Consider the following 11,044-nt stretch of genomic DNA (forward strand, 5'->3'; position numbering starts at 1 on the left):
GGCCTTTCAGTGCGGCTTGCAGAAAATCAAGCAAACATACTTATTTATTTGTCTGTATACCATCTATGTGCTGCTGGATTGTAAAAACTAAAATGAAACCTTGCAGCGGTTTACCCCCCCCCCCCAAAAAAAAAAAGAGGAGAAAATAATGTACAATTATTCATAGTAAGAAAAAGTCAACAATAACGGAAACCTTTTTAAAAATTAAAACACTGATAGACTGAAAACTGATTGAAATCCACAGCAAAGCTTTCTCTATTACATTTGCACAAAACCCAGGAAGCTTGCACAAGCTAACACTGATATTAGACTACGTTTCGTCTTTATTTAGCCTTCTTCCTGATGTGTTTATGGAGGTGTTATATAACAACAAGCATTCCTCCTTGTTGGCTTGCGATCTGTTGACACATTTCACGGATAACCATTCCTTCATCCCACACTTTTCAATTGTCAAGGTGGGGGTTGGAATCAGGGGTTGATCTACACACGGGGGGGACCCCACTATATATAAGTCAGAAATTAGGTCGTTATAACAAAAGAGGGGGGAACCTATCAGGAATTGTGTATAAAAATTTCCTGCTCACTTGTGCCATCTGGTGTTGCATGTTTATAGCGCATTCAGATCGTCATTTCTTTACTAATGTAGCTGAGTCCCCAGTCAACAATAATTCACAAGGTGTCAGTGAAGATGACTTTATTCAAAGAAACAAAACAGCTCAAGATTAGTTAGCGCAGCAACACTTCCCATCAGATCTTACCCCAGTCCCTTCCCAAACATTCTGAGGCTCCTTTATCTTGTCCATCTTTGCTCCGCCCTCTTCATACCTCTTTGGGTTCTGGGAGACCAGTGGGGAGTGGAGCTGGTCGCCGGAGGAGGGGGAAGACCCCCTGGCTTCTTCAGCTCATAGGACTGCCATATTTTGAAGAACAAAAAAGAGGACACATTTGCCGACTTCTACTTTTAACTATGGATGACGACTCTCATTTTAAATACCCCTGCTATATGTAGGCTATAGAAGCTGTGATGTATTGCTGGTAGCAATGTTCTTAACTTTCAACAACAAAATAATAATACATATTGCTCCTTCACTTGCCACATGAAAGTACCTTGGTGAAAATAAGTGTGCACAGAACAATTTATTAAACTGTTTAACATGTACATATGGGCTCTCTTTAAGGGCAGGGAGGGGTGTTAACTCTTGCCCTCCCAGACTCCTCCTCGAAGATCTTGTAACTGAGCCAGCATCCTTTGACTTCAGCCACAAGAGAATGGATTTTTACAAGATGGAGATGCTTTAAGATGTTGCTCTGTTGTGATTCTCTGCTGCAGACTAGCTTAGCTGGGTGCCTTAGATCTGAGTCTAATGCACTAGGCAATTTTTCTTGGGTTACTGTAAACAAAACAAAACAAAACAACCTGGACATTTTGCCAAATTTTATAAATCCGCCCGGAGAGAAATTATAATCCTCTAAAAGAGGACGAGTCCTGGAAAAAGAGGACATATTGCAACCCTCAGCAGCCTGCCTCCACTTTGCGTCTTGGCCCCCCTCCTCTTTAGCCTCTGCTTCTGCCCCTGGTTCTGGACTGCTCTCTGCCACAGCCTCTTCCTGCTCACTAAACCTTGTTGCTTCTTCAGCTTCCGACACCTCCACTTCCCATTCTGCTCCCTCTTCTCCCTCTGACCATTGTCATCCCACCACCAATCCCCTGGCTCTGAGCCTTCTTCCCTTGGGAGTTCCCTAGCTGGTGTCTATGCCCACGCCCACCCCCTGTGTCTAACCGGTCCGTGACATCAATACATTGATCTATCACTTTCCAAACTACAAGTCTGCTTTTTCGAAGCAGGTAAATAAAAAGCGCATTTGCTTGAATCCACTTTAATTGCACAGATCTGAAGTTCATATATACAGTTCAATTCCTTCTGCAAAACACCAGCAATGTGTCTAGTGCCACCTTCAGATGGTTAAAAGGATACGTTGAACTGGGCTGAAATGTGGAAGACGCATGCAGCTCTGTTGCCATCTTGTGTCCATAAGGGGGGAAAGCACAAAGAGCAAAAAAAAAAAAACTCCAAACCCCACAAATCCTTAATTAGAGTTGTCAAGCTTCTGTAAAAGTGGATTCACTCTGTCTTGGGCACCAGGTACATTTTCTTCCCCCCATGATCAGACTTGGGAGAAACCAGTTTTGCAAGGTTCAAGCAAACGCAAACTATTTTCCAGGGGTGTTTCATCTGTATCACTATAATAATAATAATAATAATTTATTATTTATACCCCGCCCATCTGGCTGAGTTTCCCCAGCCACTCTGGGCGGCTCCCAATCAGTGTTAAAAACAGTACAGCGTTACATATTAAAAACTTCCCTGAACAGGGCTGCCTTAAGATGTCTTCTGAATGTCAGGTAATTATTTATCTCTTTGACATCTGATGGGAGGGCGTTCCACAGGGCGGGCACCACCACCGAGAAGGCCCTCTGCCTGGTTCCCTGTAACCTCACTTCTCGCAGTGAGGGAACCGCCAGAAAGCCCTCGGCGCTGGACCTCAGTGTCCGGGCTCAACGATGGGGGTGGAGACGCTCCTTCAGGTATACAGGACCGAGGCCATTTAGGGCTTTAAAGGTCAGCACCAACACTTTGAATCGTGCTCGGAAATGTACTGGGAGCCAATGCAGATCTCTCAGAACCGGTGTTATGTGGTCCTGGCGGCCAATAGGCGAAAGGTCCTGAAATCCCACATTTTCCAAATCCGTTTGGTGCATTGGAATGGGAAACTAGCAAATGCCCCTCTTACATATGGAAAGTGGGTTGTCTGCTGGTCTCCCGCTCCTTTGCACAGGGACCACACATTCTGCCTGTTTGCATTTTGGATCAGCAGATGCATTGCTCATTTTTTAAAAAACCTGCCCATGGATCCTTCGCAAGCAGCTCACAAAACCCACAGACACTTCTCCTACTATTATATATAGTATATATTTATTCATACCACACCTTTTGGTGACACTGTGGTCTAAACCAGAGAGCCTACGGCTTGCCGATCAGAAGGTCGGCAGTTCGAATCCCCGCGACGGGGTGAGCTCCCATTTCTCGGTCCCTGCTCCTGCCAACCTAGCAGTTCGAAAGCACATCAAAGTGCAAGTAGATAAATAGGTACCGCTCCGTCAGGAAGGTAAACGGCGTTTCCGTGCGCTGCTCTGGTTCGCCAGAAGTGGCTTAGTCATTCTGGCCACATGAACCGGAAGCTGTACGCTGGCTCCCTTGGCCAATAAAGCGAGATGAGCGCCGCAACCCCAGAGTCGGCCACGGCTGGACCTAATGGTCAGGGGTCCCTTTACCTTTACCTAATATAGTAGACAGATAATATAAGGATTTATACAATTTTACAGTATGCAGAGAACAAAATGTGTTGAGAAATCAGAGAGAGGAGCTGAGAGAAGTCTTGTGAGGCGAGGGTTCGTTGGGGAGGTGGGAAATAATGAAGATGATTTTTTTTGAAATTTTGTTATGTTGAAATTGTTATTAATTTTTTTTGTAATAATAATAAAGCACTAAGGGGCCGAAGAGCTTCGTTTCCTTCCCCTTCAGTAACACAGACACAGGAGCCAATGATGGCTACGAACATAGATGGCTTTGAAAGAATCTTGGACAAATTCCTGGAGGAGAAGTCTATCGATGTCTGCTAGCCAATCTTCTGCCTCCACAGCAGCAAATGCTTCCAGGTACCAATTGCTGGAAACCACAGGAGAGAAGAAGCCTCTTGTTTTTGGACCCTGCTTACCTGTTTCCCACAGGCACCTGGGCAGCTGCTGTAAGAGGGAGGATGCTGGACTTAGATGGGCCTGTTCCAACAGCAAGACTCTTTTAATGGAACCTCCAGGTCCAAATCAGTCTATCTGGATTCCTAGGTTCTTTGGGGTATTTGGCCACTGTGAAAACAGGATGCTGGCCTAGAAGGGTCCTTGGCTTGGCCCAGCAGGTTTTTCTGCTTATATTCCTAAGGACCTGAAAAATGAAGAACTTCTCTCTCGCCTCTGAAGAGGGCTCCATTACCAAATCCTGGAAAACTTTCAATCTCAGTAATCTGGACTGCTTGTACTTCAGCGTTTGCCAGATTTCGCTCCTTGAAAAGGTCTCTCATAAACTAAAAGTATCTGAAGTGAAGAGTTCAAATGAGTGCTATTTGGCTGCGTGGCACAATTTCGTTTCTTATACAAATATCGAGGCACACAGTCGCTCATTCTCACCAGTATAAGCAAACGCCTGGTTCATTTAAGATTTTATAGAACGTATACTTGTAATTAGGGATGCAGGTGGTGCTGTGGGTTAAACCACTGAGCCTAGGGCTTGCCGGTCAAAAGGTCCCCACGATGGGGTGAGCTCCTGTTGCTCGGTCCCTTCTCCTGCCAACCTAGCAGTTCGAAAGTACCTCAAAGTGCAAGCAGATAAATAGGTACCACTCCAGCGGGAAGGTAAATGGCGTTTCCATGCTCTGCTCTGGTTCGCCAGAAGCGGCTTAGTCATGCTGGCCACATGATCCAGAAGCTGTACGCCAGCTCCCTTGGCCAATAAAGTGAGATGAGCGCCGTAACCCCAGAGTCGGCCACGACTGGACCTAATGGTCAGGGGTCCCTTTAACTTTAGCTTTTATACTTGTAATAATGATGGTGCTCACTGGTGGAGAAAACTTTTAGTTGTACATATATTTGCAATCAAGCATTTTTTTTAATGAAATGAATAATAAAGCAATAAGATAGATGGGACCAGGCTATTTCCCTGGCCCACCAAACGTAACCTGCCAGCCCCCAGACCCTTTCCCATTCACCCTCATGGAGCAGCCTCCGCTGGACGGCTTTAGACAGACAGCACTACAGACTCGGCAACTCACATTTCCCAAAGCGCCGTGTATTCAAATTCACCCTTTATTGAGCTGGAGATTGCAGGAAGGAGGTTGCTGCTCTCAATGTCTCCTCTCCCTCAAAGATGAAGGCCAAAGGCACGAGGAGGAGGAAGTAGAAGAGGAAGAGGGAGCTGTAGGAGAGGAAGTAGAGGAACCCCAAGAACACCACGATGTCCAGGAACTCCTCAAAGCGGGCAAATAGGTCCATGGCAGGGGGCAGATTCTCCCAAGGTGTCAGGGCGTCCCTGGAGATGGAGAGATCAGGGAGGAGGCTGGAGTGAGAAGTCTGCGATGGCGCCTCAGGCTCTGGGCATAACACCGCAGGAGGAGCAGGAAGACCAGGAGTCTGGGAAGAAAGACCCCTGGATCACAGCAGTCAGGGCTGGCTCAAGAAATCTTGGTGTCTGAGGCGAAGGAGAAAATGGTATGTCCCAACACACACACACTCCTGGTATTCAGGGGTAGACTGCCCCTGAACGTGGAAGCTCTATTTCTTCCCTTTTGGCTCACCAACCTCACAGAGTCAGGCTCACGCCCTATTCATATCTTAAATGTGTCCTTAACACAGGATTTGTGAGGAAAGAGACAATGGGGAGGTTTCCCACTTTGACCTTGCAGAGAAAACATTTGCTCAGTTTGGGAATCAAAATGGTTTCAGGTCGGCCTTCCTATGCTTGGTTGGTACACTTATGAACATTTAACATATGTCTAAGACCTCAAAATTCCTATCACAATCACACTGCCCACCAGTCTGCCTCGGAGAGCTTTGGACCCTCACCTAGCCCTTGCAGGATGCATGCACAAGTTGCAGTTTTCAGCCCGTATCGGGGCAGAATTCTCATCATTTCCTTCCTGGCGTGCACATAGCATCCTGCCACCTGCTCCCAAATCCCCACACTTCAAGCTGAATACAGTGGTACCTCGGGTTAAGAACTTAATTCGTTCTGGAGGTCTGTTCTCATCCTGAAGCAAAGTTCTTAACCCGAGGTCCTATTTCTGGGTTAGTGGAGTCTGTAACCTGAAGCGTCTGTGATGCTGTATTGTTTTTAATATTCAGTTGGAAACCCAGCCAGAAGGGCGGGGTATAAATAAATTATTATTATTATTATTATTATTAACCCAAGGTGCCACTGTACAAGCCAAAGCCTGCCTTCAGGGATCATACTGTGAACTAAATATAAGAAAACTTCTTGTTACTTTCAAAGAAAGACTGCTGTGTCTTTCTTCTTTTGAGAGGGATCATAGAATCATAGAGTTGGAAGAGACCACAAGGGCCATCGAGTCCAACCCCCTGCCAAGCAGGAAACACCATCAGAGCACTCCTGACATATGGTTGTCAAGCCTCTGCTTAAAGACCTCCAAAGTAGGAGACTCCACCACACTCCTTGGCAGCAAATTCCACTGTCAAACAGCTCTTACTGTCAGGAAGTTCTTCCAAATGTTTAGGTGGAATCTTCTTTCTTGTAGTTTGGATCCATTGCTCCATGTCCGCTTCTCTGGAGCAGCAGAAAACAACCTTTCTCCCTCCTCTATGTGACATCTTTTATATATTTGAACATGGCTATCATATCACCCCTTAACCTCCTCTTCTCCAGGCTAAACATGCCCAGCTCCCTTAGCCGTTCCTCATAAGGCATCGTTTCCAGGCCTTTGACCATTTTGGTTGCCCTCCTCTGGACACGTTCCAGTTTGTCAGTGTCCTTCTTGAACTGTGGTGCCCAGAACTGGACACAGTACTCCAGGTGAGGTCTGACCAGAGCAGAATACAGTGGCACTATTAATTCCCTTGATCTAGATGCTATACTCCTATTGATGCAGCCCAGAATTGCATTGGCTTTTTTAGCTGCCGCGTCACACTGTTGGCTCATGTCAAGTTTGTGGTCACCCAAGACTCCTAGATCCTTTTCACATGTACTGCTCTCAAGCCAGGTGTCCCCCATCTTGTATTTGTGCCTCTCATTTTTTTTTTTTGCCCAAGTGCAATACTTTACATTTCTCCCTGTTAAAATTCATCTTGTTTGTTTTTGCCCAGTTCTCTAATCTGTCAAGGTCGTTTTGAAGTGTGATCCTGTCCTCTGGGGTGTTAGCCACCCCTCCCAGTTTGGTGTCATCTGCAAATTTGATCAGGATGCCCTTGAGTCCATCATCCAAGTCGTTGTTAAAGATGTTGAATAAGACCAGGCCCAAGACAGAACCCTGTGGCACCCCACTAGTCACTCTTCTCCAGGATGAAGAGGAACCATTGATGAGCACCCTTTGGGTTCGGTCAGTCAGCCAGTTACAAATCCACTGAGTGGTAGCATAGTCAAGACCGCATTTGACCAGCTTCTTTACAAGAATATAAGAATCAAAAGGGGATTTACCAGGAATAATCCAACCTGGGCAAGCCAGACTGGATTGCTTAACTAAAGAGATTCAAACGAACCTGCAAGCTAGCTTCCTGCTATATTGAGGGGAATCTGCTCTGCTACATGACTCACTAGCGTGAGTGAGGAAAGATAACATTTAATCAATGTATCCTCTCCTACTTTACACAACATTCCCACAAGAACTCCCTGCCTATCGAAATCAGGCAGGTGCCTTGGCTGTACTCATTTCAGCACCTGCGAAAAGCCCTTTTGTTTAAACCAGCCTACCCAGAAGTTAAGTTAAGAAAGTTGGTGCTGTGTGGAATTGGCAGAAATGACTGGCAGAATCCATGACCAGGGAGAAGAGTCAGTGGAGGAAGACTGGAAGAAATTTAAAGACTACTTGCAGAAGCACTGTAAAATTAAGGAATGTTAAAATGATGTCTGATTGAAAAGAAGTGGTACTGGTAAAAAGATTTTTAAGAAAATGTAAATGGGGATTGATAAAGGATAAATGCTAGAGGGTAAGGATTTGCTGAATTTCATATTTGAACTGGAGTACAAGGTGGGAGGTGGGAGGAGGTCAGGAAACAAGTTAATGAAGAATAAGAGATGAAAATATTAACCTATTTTCTGTTTTGCTTTTTATTGTTCTTTTCTTCCTTTCTTTTCTTCTTTCTTTTCTTTTGCTAATTGTTTCTTATTGTGTATTTTTTATATGTTTTGGTTTTGTATTGTTTGTGAAACTTTAATAAACATTATTTTAAAAAAAGAAAGTTGGTGCTGTGAGTTGTGATCTATTTCTAGTCTGCTGATATTTCACCTTTTTGACTGTTTTAGATTATTGCTGTCGATTTTTCTTATTGATAGTTTTATTCATAGGGTTGTAGAGTTGGATGGGACCCCAAGAGTAATTTAGTCCAGCCCCCTGAAATGCAGGAAACCTGCTCAGAGCTGTCCCAGATTGGGCTCTGAGAGGAATAATTTATGTTGCTTTTTGATTGCCTTTTCAGAATAAATGTTGCTCTTATTTATTGCGCTTGGAGACAGGGAATAAATATTCATGTTTTGATTAAATTGGGTGTGCCTGCTTTTTCGGGTCACCCACTTGGAAGTGTATATTCTCAATAACATATTGCTGTTTCACCAATTTTACCCAGAATTTATTTTAAAAGGTCCTGGGATTTTAAATCTTAGGAACCAGTGTTTTACTTCTCATAGGCTTAAACCACCAACCTTCTGGTTAACAGCACTAACCCATCGGAACCAAACCTGTCTTATTCTTTTATTTTATTTTATTTTTGTAAACCGCTTTAAGGTTTTTATTTTATTTTTATTTACAACTAAGCGGCATATAAATTTTGCGAAATAAATTAGTAAGAGAGCATCTAAAGCTATGGTTTCCCCAGTAGTGGTATATGGAAGTGAGAGCTGGACCATAAAGAAGGCTGATCGCCGAAGAATTGATGCTTTTGAATTCTGGTGCTGGAGGAGACTCTTGAGAGTCCCATGGACTGCAAGAAGATCAAACCTCTCCATTCTGAAGGAAATCAGCCCTGAGTGCTCACTGGAAGGACAGATCCTGAAGCTGAGGCTCCAATACTTTGGCTACCTCATGAGAAGAAAAGACTCCCTGAAAACGACCCTGATGCTGGGAAACACAGAGGGCACAAGGAGAAGGGGACGACAGAGGACTAGATGGTGGGACAGTGTTCTCGAAGCTACCAGCATGAGTTTGACCAAACAGCGGGAGGCAGTGGAAGACAGGAGTGCCTGGCGTGCTCTGGTCCATGGGGCCACGAAGAGTCGGACACGACTAAACAACTAAACAACAACAACAAATACAAAGAGGGCATCTAAACACGTGCAGAGTGCTTTTGACTCTCCGCCTGCTAGCTGCAGCTTGCTCTAAAATATTTGCAGTTAGGATCTGTGGGCCTGCCTAGCACCCAGGGCTTACCTCCTTCAGAAACCGGGCATCTTCTCTGTGCCTTCCTTAACTCCTGCACCGCCAAGTTGGCCTCATGCCCACTCCTTCATCACCCCCTCCTTTCCTTAGGTTTTGTTGCCTTTATTTTAAGGGTGCCAGAGCAGGTTCTGGGTGACTCCCACAGAGATGATGCACTGGGTTGCTTTGAGCAGAGGATAGTTCAGCATTTGCACCCCTCTCCGCCTTCCGGGCTTCATAGAGCAGAAAAGACCCCGCAATAAGACCAGATTTGGCATAAACAAGCCAAGCTGAGCATCAGCCGCACCCAGGATTCCCTGGCAGGGGCTGCCTGTTCTGTGAACCTTCCCCTTGAAACATGACTGCATTGGGTAGGGAGTCTGCCTCTGATGTCATAAACTGGAGGAATTGCATCATGGGCAACGCATCTCCACTTCTGTCCTTAAAAAGACAGGTTTGGTTTGGACTCAGGAAGAACGTCCCTGGCTGAGCCTGTGATGCAGGACAATCCCCCAAATCTTTTTTCTTTCTCTGAAAGTGTTCGTGTCAGGGGGTGTTTTGCTAGGAGAAGCAAAACTCTGATCCTAAACCTTGATGGGTGTGGGTGTGGGTGTGGTTGGAAGGTGGTTTGTTTGGTTGTTGCTGTTGTTTTGCTTTTGTTGTTTTTAAGGGATGGCATCCAATTTCGTTGCACTTGTGCAATGTTGCACTAGTGTAATGACAATAAAGAATCTATCTATCTATCTATCTATCTTTGCTTTGCACAGGGCGGAAACGAAGCTTTATTTTACTCTGGTCAAAGACCCAGTTTGGCACACCCAGGCTGGGAGCCTCAATGGTGGCCCTCTGGAGGCTTCACTTAGGGCAATTGTGGGAATGTTCAGGGATGCAGGAGAAGGATATATTGTCTAATTATAGCCTTTCCAACTCGTGTTAACAAGGTCACAATTTAGCAGAGTAACATTCCCCTTTTTTAAACTCACAGCGGATGCATTTGCTCAGGCTCGCTAAAGCCTCTATAATAACTGTTCTGGTATTTTCCCCTTATTCCCTCATAAAAGATAAGACACAACACAGTCTTCTATAAAAGTATAAAATGAGTTTACTCACATTCTGTTCACAATCGGATCCCATAAGGCAGACTTATCTTAGAAAAGTAACATACACTTGGAAACTATCTCATAAGGAGACAGTCCCTTTGTCCTCTCTTGGCCAAGAGAGCATCTTTGGCTAAGCAGATGTTGCTTCTTCAATGCATGTAGTCAAAAAGAGAGAGATGGCTGCCCTGCCCTGTGCTTTTGTCATTACCTGCACAGGTGAGGCAACGCCCACCTCTAGTCACATGCAGAGAAAGTCTGTCCCAGCCCAGAAGGAAACAAACATTCCTTCCATGGCTGGACAAACATTCCTCCCCATGTGTAATCATGTTCACTCTAGGAACGTTGTACTTGACTACTCTTGTGTTTCACATCCCACAGCAATCACCCAGGATATCTTCAGGAGAAGAAGAGTCTCAGGAGTAGTCACCACACAAAGCCAGAGTCCCTGAGTGGCGCTTTGTATGCCTCCTTCTGGCAACTCCTGCAGCCAAGCTGGTGCCCATCGTATTGTTCTGCTTTCCTTTGGACCCTGCCTTCTCCAGGATGTCCCCATTTCCATTGGAGGAATGTTGGTGGGTGTGGGCTTCTGTTTGAAGACAGTTGTTTGGAGAGATTCGGAGAGGAACATGAGAGGCAGAGGAGACTGCAGAGAGAGGGAGAGGGAGTAAAAACGATGCTCAAAATCTGATCAAAAACCACACAGTTCTAAGCTTAAAAAAAATGTTTAAGTATAACTTTATGAAAAATGCAGA

The 11,044-nt window shown here is 45.1% G+C and overlaps 1 long non-coding RNA gene across 1 annotated transcript; it reads right to left on the reverse strand.

The window, feature by feature from the left end:
* Positions 1-4,900: 4,900 nt before the first annotated feature.
* LOC309540148 lies at positions 4,901-9,567 on the reverse strand. Its single transcript, XR_014223069.1, has 2 exons — positions 9,205-9,567; positions 4,901-5,141 (listed from the first exon to the last, which is right to left on the reverse strand). It is a non-coding gene; the product is annotated as an uncharacterized lncRNA (long non-coding RNA).
* Between the last annotated feature and the right edge of the window lie 1,477 nt (positions 9,568-11,044).

The sequence above is a fragment of the Podarcis vaucheri genome (assembly GCF_965113315.1).
Source record: "Podarcis vaucheri genome assembly, chromosome: 9".
In the NCBI taxonomy this organism is placed as follows: domain Eukaryota; kingdom Metazoa; phylum Chordata; class Lepidosauria; order Squamata; family Lacertidae; genus Podarcis; species Podarcis vaucheri.